Here is a 9,563-nt window from a genome sequence, read left to right as displayed (position 1 = left end):
CCACTGGAATAATAAATAGGATCTAATAAAACCATGAGTGGAAATTATTGGTGTAAGTTTGTTAGGATAGACTTCCTCCAACCTGGAACTATATCCTCCAGTCCACGCGGTGGCGGTCTCAAGGTTTCTTCCTCTTAAAACATCTTAGGGAGTTTTTCCTTGCCACCGTCGCCACTCAGTGGCTTGCTCAGTTGGGATAAATTCACACCTTTAATATCTGTATACCGTGTTGATATTTCTGTAAAGCTGCTTTGAGACAATGTCTATTGTAAAAAGCTCTATACAAATAAAATTGAATTGAATTGAATTAACGCGCCTAACAGCTGCGTCTCCGACCAGTAGAAATCACAGAAGAAGAAAAAGCTGCAGCGGGTATCTCCTGAGCAGTTGAGTTATTACACCGATCTAATCATCTCCAGATTAAATTATTTCTGACAGTTTTACAGTTAGATTTGATCCAGTTTAAAAGTAAAAGCTGGTTGTTTTGTCTGTGTTTGAGGAATTAAAACTCCGTTCTGTTTTTAAACCCGAGGTAAGTTAAACGGAAGCTGTGTGGCCGAATCCCAAATTGATGTCATTTCCGGTTTAAGTGCACTACATTAGGGATGAAATAATGATGGTCTACACCCTATGTAGTGCACTATTTAACTCATGAGGAGAGATTTGTTATTCTGTTTTAGTGGCACTGTTTAAGTATAACCTTACTTTATCCTGAAATCCATTGTTTGCTCCCTGCTGATAGCCACTTTTACACTCACTGTTGTTTTATTTTATTTGCTAAGTCATTTAGCAGCTAAAATAACTTTATTTCTGTAACGTTTTTAATGTATAAACTGAGGTAAAGTTGGGTTTATATTGGACATTCACTGCACATACGAGCTTCTCTCTTCTATTTCTCAAGAAATAAACACAAAAAGGACAAAGTGGGTGTGTAGCTATCGAGGTTACTTTGTAAAGAAATACTACGCGCATGCGCACGTAAGCATTCACGTCAACATCTCCGCCATATTGATGAGGGAAAGACCGCGCTGTAAACCAATACAAGTAAACGGAGGAGCTGTGGTTTTTCTGGATAATAATTTACATGATTTACCGGAGATTATAACGGCATCGTTTTCAAAAACTTGCCCTTTGAAACCCGTTTTCCAAAGTTTTCAGGCCCCAAAACGCCGTCGTCATGGAAACGAACAGCCAAACCGCATCAGAAGTTTTCGGTTTTTATTTGAAAACGTTGTGGTGTAAACGGCCCCTTAACAACTACAGCAAAATGCTGCTTTTATTGCTGAAGTCTTTCTGTAAACAAATGGAAATGAAATAGAATTTTTATGATTCACACTATATTACACTCCATTCTTCTTCTCAAAGACAACTCTATTTTGAAAATAATTAAGGTGTTTTTTTTTTTAATTAAAAAAAAATCTATTTCATGATACAGCTTATTATTAGAGCTGCAACTAACGATTATTTTCACAATCAATTAATTGGTCGATTATTTTTTCGATTAATCTGATGGGGCGGGGCAAACTTTCAGTGCCTTTTTTTGTTTATTTAAAATAAAATCCACAAACTGAGTGTTACAAATATAAATTCAGACTAAAACTTTACACAGATGTTTGTCCAAAACAGAAAAGAACCCAACACACACACACACACACATATACATACATACATACATACATATATATTATATTATATTATATTATATTATATATATATATATATATATATATATATATATATATATATATATATATATATATATATATATAGGACTGTAGTTTAATTCGGTGCTTTTTTTGAATCCATAAAAAAATAATGCATAAGTACTTATATAATATAAATGTAAACTAACTAAATAAGATAAATATATATATAATGTATATAAACATTTATAAATAGTTAGATAGATAGCATTATTTTATATGGATGCACAAAAAGCACAGAATTAAACTCCAGTCCTAAATGAATAATAAAATCTCACTTTCACTGCACCTTGTGGTTTCTGTTCCTCGGTGTCTTTAGACATGATTTTACTTTTGATCATAATGTTTGAATTAGACATTACAGATCTTACTCGCGCTACACTCTGTATCAGCGCGTCTACACCGCGCGTGACCAGCAACGTGTCCTCGTTACTAACACTTCACTTCCGACAGAATTTACACTACAAGCGCGCAGATACAGCATATAATGACAAACTTAAATTAAACTAAACCTTTTGAGCAGCTTGCGACCGCATCACTGTCATGCTTCCGTGCTCCACAAACTCCGCTTTATAAAGTTTATACACCTTCTTGGCGGTGTTTAATCCCTGACTTAGAGGACACACACTTTCTTCCTCAGTCACGTGATGATTTCTCCTCCGTCTGATGGGGACTGAGGTCATGTTGGGAATAAAAGATAACGCTGACAGAAAGTAAACTGAAGAAAGTCAGTGTCGGTGACTCTGAGGCTAAAGCTAGCGGTGTCGCATTACGTGCGTGTGACGATTTTCTGACATTGCTCCTCTTCCGACTGCCTGCTCAAGTGACGAGAGGTTAGGCTATGTCACGTTGTCATAAAGTGGTGTCGGTGCGGTTGTATCGGGGTAGTTTTACAAGCACGAGTGCATGAACACAGTAGCGGGCCGACACCTGAGTACTGGTATCGGCATCGGTGCATCCCTAACACACACACACACACAGTTAAATTGGAGCAGTGATCCATAAGATCTTTGATGACGTCATGTACAGGTCAGAGGTGTAGAACTCACTTTCTCTCCTCCCTTGATAATCGTTGTTTTAATGTAATAATGTATACATTACATTTATCTCTGTAATCTTCTTCCCTATTTGTGTTTATTCTCGAGTGAAATAGTCGAGGCCTCCTACGGAACATATTAAGCTACACAGGAGCAGTGATGAGAATAAACATGACTTTTGGTGCTCATGATTAAATATGGCAGTTTTATTATGAACCCACTACATTAGAGAAGGAAATACTGGATGTGAAGTGTATTAGTGCTAGTGTGTGTGAATAGACTGTCAGTTTAGATACTGACCCTGAACACTACTAACATGCAGTGCTTTCTTGGAGTGGTGATGAAGTTGGAGTTGAACCGGTAAGAAAGATATTAGAGAGAGGCTTCTTTACACTCCTGAGGATGTTCAATTAGAACCTGCACCAAACTCACCTGATTCAAGTCATCAGCTAATTAAGCGGCCTGCACGAGCTGAGGTGGGTGCTTTAGAGCAGATAAAACACCAAATGTGTTAGATAAGAGTTCAGAGCCTGTGTTCTGGACACATAATTTAGAGTACAGACTTGGGTCCTGCTAGAAAACAACTCAGAACATTTGCTTAGCCTAATACTTTTTTTTTTTTTTAATCTGCACATAATTATTATTGTAGCAGCTGCTTTTGCAATAAAAAGACTTAAAGTCGAGGGTCCCTGTAAGTATCTATGGAGAGAGAGGAGCAGTGCACCACTGACATCATGTACAGAGGTAGCATGAAGGTGTGACAGAGTTTTTAGAAATCATTTCCTATAATAAGAAGAAGAAGAAGAAGAAGAAAGGGTGATGAATAAAATAAATATAAATTGTGTTTTAGGCAGCGCTGTGTGGTGTTCTGGACGGATCTTGACTGCCATCGTGTGGTCATGTTTAGGAAGTGCACCTTCCCCCGATCATTGTTGTTTAAAGCCGCAGATTATAAATCTATATTCCTGCTGAGTGTGTGTTTATGACCTGGATGTAGAGTTGCTTTTAAACCTTCTACATAAGCACTATTTCCGGCCTCTTTGAGTCCCAGGTGACGATCTCCTTTTATTTTCAGATTCTTACTGAGGTGCTGTTTTCCACATGCAGTGCTTGGCTGTGTTGGAGGCCACCAAGAAAGACTTCCTGGCTGTCATGTGGAAGCTAAGTGGGCTGGGGTATGTTGTCCTTCATCAGCTGCCATTGATTTAATTTCTGTTAGACAGCCTCATGATTTACCAAACATGTTTTTCTTTTTTAGGTCAAAAGGGTTTCTGGCCATGGTGCTTGTGCTGCAGTGATCTTGTTCTCCATCACACTCCAACACAGGTAGCCATCTTCACCCTCTCCCAAGAGGTGATGGTACGACTCTGAATAAACACTCTATTATTATAAATAAAGTGTGACTGTGTCTTGTAGTCCACCCACCAACCTTTTTCTGTTCAGTGGTTTGACTTGTGCTACACAGAGGTGAGTCCAGTTATGCTGCAAGAAGTGTAAGTATGATGGGGTTGACGAGTGGGAGGAGAGGTTCTTCCTGTGCAAGGTGCTGCTCTCACTTCTTTCAGCATAGCTCCTGGTCTCAGAACAGGTTTAGTTCATCGTTGCTGGTGTTGTGTAGAGGATGTTATATTGTGAAAGTCACAACTATCCCTGCTCAAGGTCTTGTGAAATATTTGACCTTATTTGTGACTATATTCACCGTGATGCTTTCAGCGGTTACTACATTAGTGTCCTTAATTTTTTACTATTTAAAGATTGTTTAAAAGTTTATTACAGGCTCAATGAATGTTCTTCTCCTTCACTAGAAGATAAAGGCCCGGTTTCACAGACAGGGTTTACATTAAGCCAGGATTAGGCCTTCGATCAATTAGGACATTTCAGTAGCTTTTATAAACGTGTCTTAGAAAAATATATTTCTGGTGCACATCCTGAGATAAAACAATGGCACTGACGTGTTTTAAGATCCGTCCGTGCAAGTAGCTTTCAGTTAAAACAGCTCAAACATACATTTTAGTCTGGGACTAGGCTTAGGCCTTGTCTGTGAAACCAGGGGGAAAAAGAAGAAGGGTTTGCTTTTTTATGCTCTCTACAGAATATGACAGAAGAAATGTGACCCACACCTTTAACTATAAAAAGCAGGTAGAATTCCAGTTAGCATGAAACCTCAAATGTGTAGCTGGGCTGGAAATTTATTTTTGTATGCATGTATAATATTTTTTCCATTATAGATGGACCAGCAAACAGATTTAAAGGCTGTTGTGAATGATGGGTTACAGAAATGTCTTCCTGTGTTTATTATTATTTGAAGTTATATATTCTGATTTGTAAGCAAGATTATGAAGTCTCCTTTTGCTAATCATTTTAGAGCATTATTAAAAAGTCCATGTACACAATGTTTATCCCGAGTGCCTTTTTGATGTATTTTATTATCCTGCACAAAGCAAAAACACAATTTGAGTGTAGATGCCCCTCGTAAATATTAACATAGTAAGAGCAAATGGACAAGTGAAACTAATCAATATAAAATCTCTAAAGAAGGGCATGATGGTACTGATTTTCTCTTCACACACATGGTATGCACGTACTTGGAGTAAATTTTAATGAACAGAATATGGGTTCTATTCAGTACTTGACAAATGATTCAGTGCGGATCAAATGTGAACAAATGAGCCATGAATGTATCTGTGTTCTATATAATATCATTTTTAAGTGGATTTTTAAATGACATTAAAACCCTAGCCAGGCTGCACTGGGTTTTTTTTTTTAATTTTTTTTTTTTTTAAGAGTAGGACACATTCATCCATCCATTTTTCCTACACAGAGTCAAGACTCACAGGGGACTCAGGGCACAAGGTGGGGGGACACCCAGGACAGGGTGCCAACCCATTGCAGGGCACAATTGCACACATTTTTTAGAGATGCCAATCGGCCTACAACGCATGTCCTTGGACTGCGGGAGGAAACCAGAGTACCGGATGAAACCCCCTGAAGCACGATGAGAACTACGATGCAGGGCAGAGGCAGGAATCGAACCTCCAACCCTGGAGGTGCAAGGCAAACATGATAACCTAGGGGCAGCAATTGGCTGCCCTCTCCCCTCCCTGATGGATATTTACACTTCCTGTTGCCTCAGCAGAGGAAAAACTATCATTAAGGACAGTTCTCACCCTGGCTTTGATCTGTTCAATCTGTTGCCCTCAGGGAGACGTTACAGGTGCATCAAAACAAGGACTAGTAGATTTAAGAATAGTTTCTTCCCGAAAGCTATTACCATTATAAACAAATACATGTACTGAGTTCACAGCATATGTATATAGTGTTTCAAAACTGTGCATTTCATAGTACCTCCCCCATCCGCCGCAATATCTTGTTCATTTATCTTGTTTATTTATGTTTATTTATCTGTTTATTCTTCTTGTTTATTGAATGTACGTTTGCACGGAATAAAAAGGAGTGGCTCTTAATTTAATTGTACATGTGTATAGTGACAGTAAAAAGGCATTCAAAAAATTCAATTGCCTTGGGCCCTGAGCTAGCAAGGGCCCCCAAAATGCTTCATAAACGTATAGTTAAGAACGTTTTATTTTTACTTTTTGCTAATTAATTATGTTTTTTCTAATATGCCATCAGAATACTTACTTCATGAATGGTGTGTTGTGGACTGGGTGTGGTGGTCTGCTCTGGGCCAGAAAGTCCAGGGCCACTTTTAGGCCCCGTACACGCCTGATTATTGCTGTTAATGCTAAATAACAAGCTGAAATTTTAAATATTGATGTTAAAACACTGAAATGAGGGCCCCATCCCTATATTTTGTCTAGGATCCCCCAAATCACTAAATCCGTCCCTGTGCTAGCCACTACACCACCACATAGGACAAGTTTTATTTTATACATTTAAAAAATACATCTTTTATTTAAAAAAATTTGTGAGAGTTGCATTTTTAAGCAATAATATTTGTGATTTTATGTGAAACTATTACAAACAGGTGTCACTCAAGCGAATTAAATGATGTAGATAATGACTGAATCCTACTACATGGACGCTTAGTCTCTGTATAAGAGGATTTCACGGGGGATGAAGTAATAGATTTAAACTCTATGTAGAGCACTCTGTCCATTGTCACGTCCTTTCGAGAGTTTCAGTCGATGTTTATAATCTAACCCAATGGGATTTTTTTTACTCTGGTGTCATTTTCTTGACCACTTTAACGCAGCATGTCTGGTGTTACTTTCGTCAAAAATGTAGAACACCAGAGACGAGGCAATGACGACGTGATCTCGTTCCTTCGTGTGTTTAAATCGACTGGTCCATTTCCGCTGCACGGTGGATTTGAAGGGTGCACTGTGATCAGTGTGGCGACGTCTGGGAATCGAGTTACTGAAAAGGCCACGAGTTGGAGGTTACATTTAGTTTCTAAGGACATCTGGGCTCTTGGTGTCTTTTGGATAGGAACTGCAAAACTTTTTCTATAAGGGTGAAAACAGATGCATGCTTAGATTCTTCAGCTGTAGACAGTTTATCTTACTTACTGCATTGACGTATGAAGCTTGGACGGGTTCTGTAGAAAGAGATTAACATGAAGGGGGGAAAAAAAACAATAAAAAAAAGACTGAAAGTGAATTTGTCCTGGATTGTTTTATTTATTATTTTCCATTGGGATGTCAAAAGCTTCTTCAACTTGGCCACAAATCTAACAAAGTCAGGTACATTGTCAAGTATTGCCCCAAAATACCTCTATGGTAGATGGATGTGCTCACTGATCACTTGTACATGTGCTCATTCATACAATTATCCAATCAGCCAATCATATAGCAACACCACAATGTACAACATCAAGCAGGATCAGATGAAGAGCTTCAGTCAATATTCACATCAAACACCAGAATGTAATCCAGTGATTTTATCCGTGGCATGGTTGTAGATTCTAAATGGTCTGGTTTGAGTATTCCAGAAACTGCGGCTCTTCTAGGATTTCCACACACACACACATACTTGTGTGAAAAACATCCAGTAAGTTGCAGTTCTTGGGGTGGAAACACCTTGTTGATGAAAGGAGAATGGCCAGACTGGGTCCAGTTAATAGGACGGCCATGGTAATGTCAAATCACCTCTCTTTACATACATGGTGAGCAGAAAAGCATCTCAGGATGCACAGCATGCCAAACCTTGAGAACAGTAGAAAACCTCATTGGATTCCACCCGTGTCACCCAATAACAGCAATGTGAGGCTACACAGACTGGGAAAAGAGACGGTTATTCGAGTCTTCAATAGTCCCGTTTCGGTGAACCCCGTATGTCGTGCTGATGTTACATGCTTTCAAAAAAAGAAATTAAAAGTTTTTCAGTGTTCATTAAATCAGATATTCCATCGATCTTACACAGGGTCACCCTGGAGTCTATCTCAGGGGACTCGGGGCACAAGGCGGGGGCACCGTGGACGAGGTGTAAGCCCATCATACACCTGTTCACACACTACGGACAATTTACAACGCATGTCTTTGGACTAGGGGAGGAAACCAGAGTACAACCTGGGGGTGTGAAGCAAAGAAGCTAACTACAAAGCCACTGCGCCGACCCTGATACTCCAAAAACTGTATTTTTATTACAGCCTCTCTTTAAACTTGATTTTGCCCATTTTCTAAAATGTAAAAGCGTAAATACAGAAAACGTTTATAGGATTATAAAGGATTATTGACTGGTTTAACTGCAGTTGATATTTTTGCAGTCTTCTTTGAGGGTTACACATTTGGCTCCCTTAAACAGTACGAATCTCCCCATGCTCTTCAGCAAAAAACTAAACAAATAAACCAAAATAAAAACACCTTTATCCAGCACAACACGTGAAGAAACCAGTAACTTCCGGGTCATAGTCAATCGAAAAAAATGAATAAAATGTTCAAATGAAACCTGGACATTTGACCCGTTTTCTAATCGCTTATTTTTAACTTGAGCGTGAGATTGAAAGAACGGAAAACGACTTGTTTTTTTTCTCTGTTTCGTTTTGGATCTGTAAATGAATAATAAAATAACAAGCCATTTTTCCACTTTCGGATAAGTGGACAATTGAATATTGAATAAAAGAACGAATGCTATGATACACGGATTCTATTAATTCAATGCTGTCAAAATTTCATTTCCAAATTCAATGGATTTTCACATTCAGATCTTTGTCTCTGTTTTGCTTCCCTATCAGTAACGACACTTTTCATTACCAGCTTGATTTATTCAAACGATACCGGTGAAAAGTCCACGAGGCAGGAAAGGCCGTACAACTCAACATTTTAACACCTTCATACAGAAACATGACAAATTGACTGTTTATTCAGTGCTTCCATATATTAGCAAGGTGAAAGGCAGGTCTGTGAGAAATGAATAATACTGACATAACTATCACGCTTCAGTGTGATGACAGAGCGGACATAAAATGGAAAGTAACTAATAAAATACAAAAATAGATGGATGATTCACTTTGGGAGGAAAAAACAAACAAAAACCTTCAAGTAGCTAAAAACTGTATTGAAATGTTAAAAGATGAAAGGGAGTTGGCACAGAGGAGCAGATGAGGCCACAGGGAAAGATGAACATGACGTGTAAGGACAAATATATGAATACTTCTCTTTTTTACATATTTACAGGTCAAATACTAGATCGTAAATACTATGAGTTCATGCTGCAGACATGCTGACTATCATTCCAAGATCCATTTTTAATTATTAAGGATTTATAAAATGTGACACTAGGTTACTTCTCTATAGTTAAAAAAAATTGCAAACAGGAATGTGTGTGTGTGTGTGTGTGTGTGTGTGTGTGTGTGTGTGTGCCC

General features: G+C 38.4%; 1 protein-coding gene and 1 long non-coding RNA gene across 9 annotated transcripts in view; both read left to right on the top strand.

Moving 5' to 3' along the window:
- Positions 1-47, top strand: part of LOC108261518 (NLR family CARD domain-containing protein 3-like) — a 15,605-nt gene extending 15,558 nt beyond the window's left edge. For all 5 annotated transcript variants that reach the window (XM_053679113.1, XM_053679109.1, XM_053679112.1 and 2 more), the window contains exon 10: positions 1-47. This exon is cut by the window's left edge and continues 916 nt beyond it. The gene's annotated coding sequence lies outside the window, so the exon portion shown is untranslated.
- Positions 48-292: 245 nt separating this feature from the next.
- On the top strand, positions 293-6,200 carry LOC128630866 (uncharacterized). Of its 4 annotated transcripts, XR_008395086.1 has the most exons (4): positions 393-532; positions 3,816-3,915; positions 3,999-4,283; positions 4,969-6,200. It is a non-coding gene; the product is annotated as an uncharacterized LOC128630866 (long non-coding RNA). The 4 variants fall into 4 exon arrangements; XR_008395084.1 differs by lacking the exons at positions 393-532; positions 4,969-6,200 and adding an exon at positions 293-386 and having other exon boundaries at positions 3,999-4,952; XR_008395085.1 differs by lacking the exon at positions 4,969-6,200 and having other exon boundaries at positions 3,999-4,951.
- The last annotated feature ends 3,363 nt before the right edge of the window (positions 6,201-9,563 follow it).

The sequence above is a fragment of the Ictalurus punctatus genome, unplaced genomic scaffold (genome assembly GCF_001660625.3).
Source record: "Ictalurus punctatus breed USDA103 unplaced genomic scaffold, Coco_2.0 Super-Scaffold_100068, whole genome shotgun sequence".
In the NCBI taxonomy this organism is placed as follows: Eukaryota; Metazoa; Chordata; class Actinopteri; order Siluriformes; family Ictaluridae; genus Ictalurus; species Ictalurus punctatus.
The sequence above is the reverse complement of the archived record's forward strand: the minus strand, read 5'-3'. Positions and strand labels throughout refer to the sequence as shown.